General features: G+C 38.7%; 1 pseudogene; it reads right to left on the reverse strand.

Moving 5' to 3' along the window:
* Positions 1-478: 478 nt before the first annotated feature.
* On the reverse strand, positions 479-1,237 carry LOC116874080 (annotated as a pseudogene).
* Positions 1,238-6,450: the final 5,213 nt, after the last annotated feature.

Raw genomic sequence — 6,450 nt, forward strand, 5'->3', positions numbered from 1 at the left:
CTTAATTCCACCCTGTGATCTCAGATTGTTATGAAAATAGTTGTGGTGCATAAGACCAGCTCTCCCATAGGAGTACTATTCAGTCAATCAAAAGAAAAAATAATCACTATGTTATATTTTATTTGAGAAGAAATTATTCCTAACACATTTGTGTAGTCCTTTGAATAAGTGACAATGTTCAATTCTTCATATCCAAGCTTAGAAATGTATTTGAGACATAAGAAAATGACAAAGGGAAAATCTCTTGGGTATCAGACATATCACAAAGCTTAACAAAATAAGTTACATATATTGTATGAAACATCAAAATCAAAAACAAGCAAATTCTAGGAAATAAATTAAAGAAACAAGCTCTACTTCCACCCTCGATATAAAAAGTCACAACTTCTGACTCAAAGGTTTTGGACACTGCAATCAAGGCATTTCTTCAGCCCCAGGATGATTTACCCTTTTAGAGCTGCAATCCCAGAGAATCTCATCAGTCTTTGTTCCTCAGGCTGTAGATGAAGGGGTTCAGCGGGTGTGACCACAGTGGAGCTCTGGGTAGCAGCAGAGATAAAGTAGAATCCTAGGCTTGTACAGTAAAATAAGGAGACAACTGAGAGGTGAGATGCACAAGTGGAAAATGTTTTATACATGCTCTGAGCTGATGAGATCCCACATATGGAGGAAACTATCTTACCATAAGATTAAAGGATCCCAGTCAGGGGAGCAACACCCAGCAACATAGCTGAAAAAAAATCACCATATTATTAAGAAAGGTGTCAGAACATGCAAGTTGAATCATCTGATTGAGTTCATAGAAAAAGTGGGGGATTTCCACCTTTGTACAGAAGGGCAGCCACAATAGCATTAAGGTTTCTAACAAGGAATGCAGGAAACTTGTGCCCCAAGTCACTAGAATGAGCAGTCCACAGAGCAAGGGGTTCATGATGACCATGTACTGGAGGGGGTGACAGATGGCCACAAAGTGGTCATAAGCCATTACAGTCAGGAGAAAGAAATCTAATCCTGAAAAGAGTAAGAAAAAATACATCTGGCTGAGGCAGCCTGCATAAGTGATCACTTTGTTCTGTGTCTGGATGTTCATCAGCATCTTGGGGATGGTGGTGGAGGTGAAACAGATGTCTGCAAAGGTCAGGCTGGCCAAGAAGAAGTACATGGGAGTGTGGAGGTGGGAGTCAGATCTGACAGCCAGGATGAGGAGCAGATTTCCAACCACAGTGATCAGGTACATGGAGAGAAAAAGCCCAAATATGAGGGGCTGCTGTTCTGGTTCCTCTGATAATCCCAGAAGAAGAAATTTTGACATTCCTGTATCATTTCCTGGGTCCATTGGTGGAGGTGACTACCACTATAGGGGAAATAACAAGACTAATTTTCACAGAAATGAGCATTGCTCACATTGTGGAAAAGCTACAATTTATGTTTTCCCATCAGGAAATTAATTTCAATATTTTGTGAATGGATCTGGGCCCCTTGAGAGGATCCCTAGTTCCTCTCTGATTAGGAATTTCCATCCAAATGTAAGATTTCCTCTGTTCCCTAACAGGTCAGTTATTATACAGTTTTAATAAGAAATTATCTTATACATTTTAGGAAATCTAGAGTGTTGATGATGCTTCAGAAATTCCTAGGCATTAAGTAGAGTGTGCTGAAAAGCAATAGTCCCTATAATTCAAGGATGGTGATAGGATGGAAGCAAGTATAAAACTAAACAATTGTGAGATGGGGACAGATGCTATGAAAAAAAAAAGAAGCAGGTTAAAGGAGACAGTGAGTGGGGTGTTATGGTGGGTATTCAGGTAAGACTGGCTAAGAAAGTGATTTTGAACAGAGACTTCAAAGAAGAGAAAGTGGAATACAGAGGGTCTTCCTGGCAGAGGGAACAGTCAGCTCAAAGGCACTGAGGATCTGCTTCTGTCAGAAAATCAAGGCTCAGGAGGAAGCCAGTGTATTGAGGGGATTGGTCATAAATGAGAGTGATGAGAGGTGGTGGCAGTGAATTTTGTAGAATTTTGTAGAACCATGTGGCCTCATAGTTGCTTAAAGTTCAAGACACAGGGACTTCCTCATCCACAGTATGTACCTCTTGCACTTTATGAATCCAGTTACAATAGTGTCCTATTGAAAATCCTGCCTTCATATCATCTGTTAATTGAGTTCAGCTTGTGTATTATATGGATAACCTTGTAATAGAGGAGCCTGTGTATCCCTGCTCTGAGGAACGCTCTCATTCATCATGGTCCCCCTACACACACACTCATGCACACACACAAACACACACACACACACACACACACATTGTCATATACACAGAACACAGCATATCATGCCCTCCTGGTGTGTATTATTCTATGCCATTTTTACCCCACCCTCCACCTGCCCCAGCACACTGCTTAGGATATGAATGGATACACATCATATGCACAATGTGTGTAAACTTTAACTCAAGGAATGTAGGAATAGTACCCAGAAATTCCTGTTTCTATACTCCCAGGGTCAATTATCTTGGGCTTCCATTTTGGAATGGACACCTTTTGACCTGTGTATAAAGAACATAAATAATTGTGTTCAATAAATAGAGAAAGAAAGAGAGAGGGGAGGGGGAGAAATATATGGAGGGAGAGAGACGTGAGATGGACATAAAGAGTAAAATGGTCTAATAAGCTCAGTTGTCCTGAGAGTCTGTAAGGAAGGAAAGCTTCCATGGTGCTGGTGGCATCCAATCCTGGTTAGATACCAATTGTACCCAGCAAAATTAATAAAAGTGCAAAAATAAATTGCCCAAAAGACAAAGGTAGTGACATCTTTATGGTGAAACGCCTTACAGATTGAATATCAAGAGAGAAAAATTAGTAAAGAAAACAAACCTACACTGCACAAAATTAGGAATTTTAATTACCAGACCACAAAAAGCAGAATTTTTTCCGCTGTGCCTTTTCCATATTTTTTTAACCCAATGGTTTTTATTTGGTCCAATAGAGAATGAGGTGAGCCCTTTTATCACTTTCTTATGTGACATTCTTCTGTGTTTATTTGTCATTCTTAGCCTTTGGGTTTTAGTCACTTTCTTGACAAGTCCATTGAGCACCACTACTCCCAGTTCTGTTCCTTGTCCAACATGCAAAGGCCTCCTCAGACTCTGTACAACCTTAGACACCCTGTGGCAATCTATCCTCTTACTGGAAATCTGTTCATGTGACTTACCTGAAGACATTATCTCATACTCACGTTTATCTCACAGCACTCTTGCCTGCCACTCTGAGATAAGGACTAAAGAAATAACAAATTCACCTGCTCTGTTCATCTTTTTCTTTATGTAAGTGATTGTATATGCACTTATATTGCAACAAATTCAAGAAAATGAGACCTTATGAAATACAAAGATTGACAGAAGAGATAAAACCAGGTTAAAGAGAGCAGTTTCAGTACAACCACATTCAACAAATTTGAGGAGAGTTTAGAGAACTAACTTGAAACATGACCTAGAGGAGCAGTAATTCCACAAAATAAACATGGATGAATAAGAAAATTCCCTAAGACCTTAAATACAAGGATATAACATACAAAGTTCTTAGAAATTCATATCTATATATCTTAATATATGTAATTATAGAGTGAATTTGTTTATCTTTAGATACTGGATTCATTTTGGCAATCTTCAATATAATAAACATGTTTTCCTGTAAAAACAAAAGGAAACCAAATTTCAGGCACAGAGCAGATGCTCTTATAATTGTGTTGGATGAATCGGGAATTAGGTCTCATTATATACAGACTTGAAAATAAAAGAATTTTTTTAAAGATTTTATTTACTTATTTATTTGAGAGAGAGAGAGCACAGCAGGGAGAGTGGAAGAAGGAGAAGTAGGCTCCCTGCTGTGCAGGAAATCTAATGTGGGACTCCATCCCAGGACCCCAAGATCATGGCCTGAGATAAAGGCAGTTGCTTAACCAGCTGAGCCAGCCAGGCACCCTGAGAATACGAGAATTTAAAAATGTATTTTGGTGTGGGAAGAAACAGTATCTAAAGTTTTAGTTTTATCTCATATAAAGATATATGGGACAAGTGTGCTTATGGAAGGTGAAGGTGATTCTTGGTCAAATGTAAAATAGAAAGCCTTCCAAGTGATGGCTTTTCTATTTTAGAAATAGACCAAATAATTAAAAGCCAGAGGATGTCTCTGCATACAGAGACATGAACAGTAATTGGAAATATGTATAAAAGGTGATTTGTGAGCAATAAATATGCAGAAGTACATTGATTTTCTTTTTTGGAAACAGGAATTCACTAGTGAAGAATATTAAGGTGACAAGTTCTTTCAGAAAAACACTAGAAAAAGCAGTGGAGGGGATACATTATGACCAAGTCACAGACTTAACCACACAAAACATACACTCTCACACATTCTACACAAATACCCCTACACATATATTAAAAAGCAAAATTGGTGAAAGAAACAATTCTTTTTTGAAAGTGCACACATACACACACACACACACACACACACACACACACAAACAAAAAAAAATCAAACCCCAAAAACCTAGGAATAAAACCACTCTGATCCCACTATACAAACACCACAGACAATTTTCAATTGAAAATGTGAGTGACTAGCTAAACCAGACCATGTTCAGGCTCACAGGTAATGAGGTAATTGTAAAGGAAGCTCATTAGCAAGGCCTTTTTCATATAATACAAGTAAAAATTTTCATTTGAATGCTTGAGAGAGGAGGTACTGTGATATGTATGTTTCATGTACTGCTCTTGCATAGATATGCCTGGGAGAATTCTTTTGTCTGGATTTTACTCCTCAGTATGGAAATGTAATCTAATACACCCTGACATAAACTTGAAAAGACATGTTCTTACTTCACTGTATATCCCTCCACAGCTAATACTTGACTTTTTGGCTCCGGTTAATTGCAAAGATCCTTGGTCCCATGTTCTAATTTTATGCTTCCCATGTCCCTTTTAATCGGTTTTCCATTATTATGATTTAGTGGTTAGCACAGAACCTTGCGTTTCTGAGTACTATTCACTTCTCTATTTAACATCATAAATACACAAATGAATCAATCATAAATTTCTTAATCAAGCCAGCAAACAATCACAGCAAACTCTCAGCTCTGGGCTGGGCTGTGCTGGACTAGCCCTCAGGTGACCTCAGCTAAAACATCTACTCACTAGACCTTTTTCTTCAGTTCCTACTGGGCAGTAAAATTCATCTAGATGGGGTCTCTAAGAGGAAAGTATCTACATGGAAATTAAAATACCTGTCTGGTTGGAAGATGATAGAGGATGAAGCTCTGTCCCCAGACAAGAGAGCAGGAATGGGTCAAACTCCAGTACCCCATCCAGACTTAGGACTGCACAAGAAATGCCCACGTCTTGTCAATTCCATGATTGTCCACCCTGTGGGACTGCAGCTGAGAAGGTATTTATAGCTTCTTTGGTCTGCTCATTAGGCACATTTACCTCTTGTTCCTCCATCTTGTAGGCACATGATTTCCCTGTGGGACACTAGTGTGGACAGAAGGAAAAGTTTTCCTGTTGAATTCCTGTTACTAGGAGACCAGTGATAAGTCAGAAGTCAGTTTTCCTTACGTCTTTTCTATACCTTTTTCTTCCTTTCAGAGATCTAAACTCCCAGCACCAGTCTTGAGTGAACATTTTCTCCTGTTTAAGACTGAGAAATTGGTCCTGGCTAGGTCTCTTTGTCCTTCAAAGCATTGACTTGTGATGAATGATACCCCTGATTTCTTTAGAAAGTTACTTTAGCTTTTTTCAACAGAGATGAAAAGTTTGTTCTTTTTTTTTTGAGATTTTATTTATTTATTTGACAGAAAGAGACACAGAAAAAGAGGATACACAAATTGGGGGTGGGGGTGAGAGAGGAAGAAGCAAGCTCTCAGCTGAGGAGGGAGCAAGATGCAGCACTGGATCACAGGGCCCTGAGATCGTGACTGAGCCAAAGGCAAATGCTTAAGAACTTAGCCAGCCAGGAGCCCCAAAGTTTGTTCTTTTAATATAAAACCTTACACACTACATTCCTGGCCTTCATGACAATTTTGTCAAAACAATTAAGAATTTTACAATTTTATCACAAATTCAGATCTATGACTTGAAATATCACAATAAAATATTTGTTAAATATGAGATGTATTTATTTTTTCTGCACTCTGATCAAAGTTTAGCACCTTATAGGAATTGCCTGATTTAATTTTTCCAGAAGTTAATTCTGTGAGGAAGCACTAGTGGGAACTCTATTCCCCATAGTGACAGAAGGCTTGAAAAATTTAGTGATTTCTCGAAATTGTCATTGCAGAGAGGAAAGGTGTTGATTGCATTCTCTCAGGATGCTCCCAGTTTTCAAACTCTGTGCCATTGGTCCCAAACAGAGGTGGTTCTTGTCCCCTGGGCATAGCTGCCAATGTCTGAGG

This window comes from Lontra canadensis, unplaced genomic scaffold, assembly GCF_010015895.1.
Source record: "Lontra canadensis isolate GAN:19392208 unplaced genomic scaffold, GSC_riverotter_1.0 scaffold35, whole genome shotgun sequence".
NCBI classification, from domain to species: domain Eukaryota; kingdom Metazoa; phylum Chordata; class Mammalia; order Carnivora; family Mustelidae; genus Lontra; species Lontra canadensis.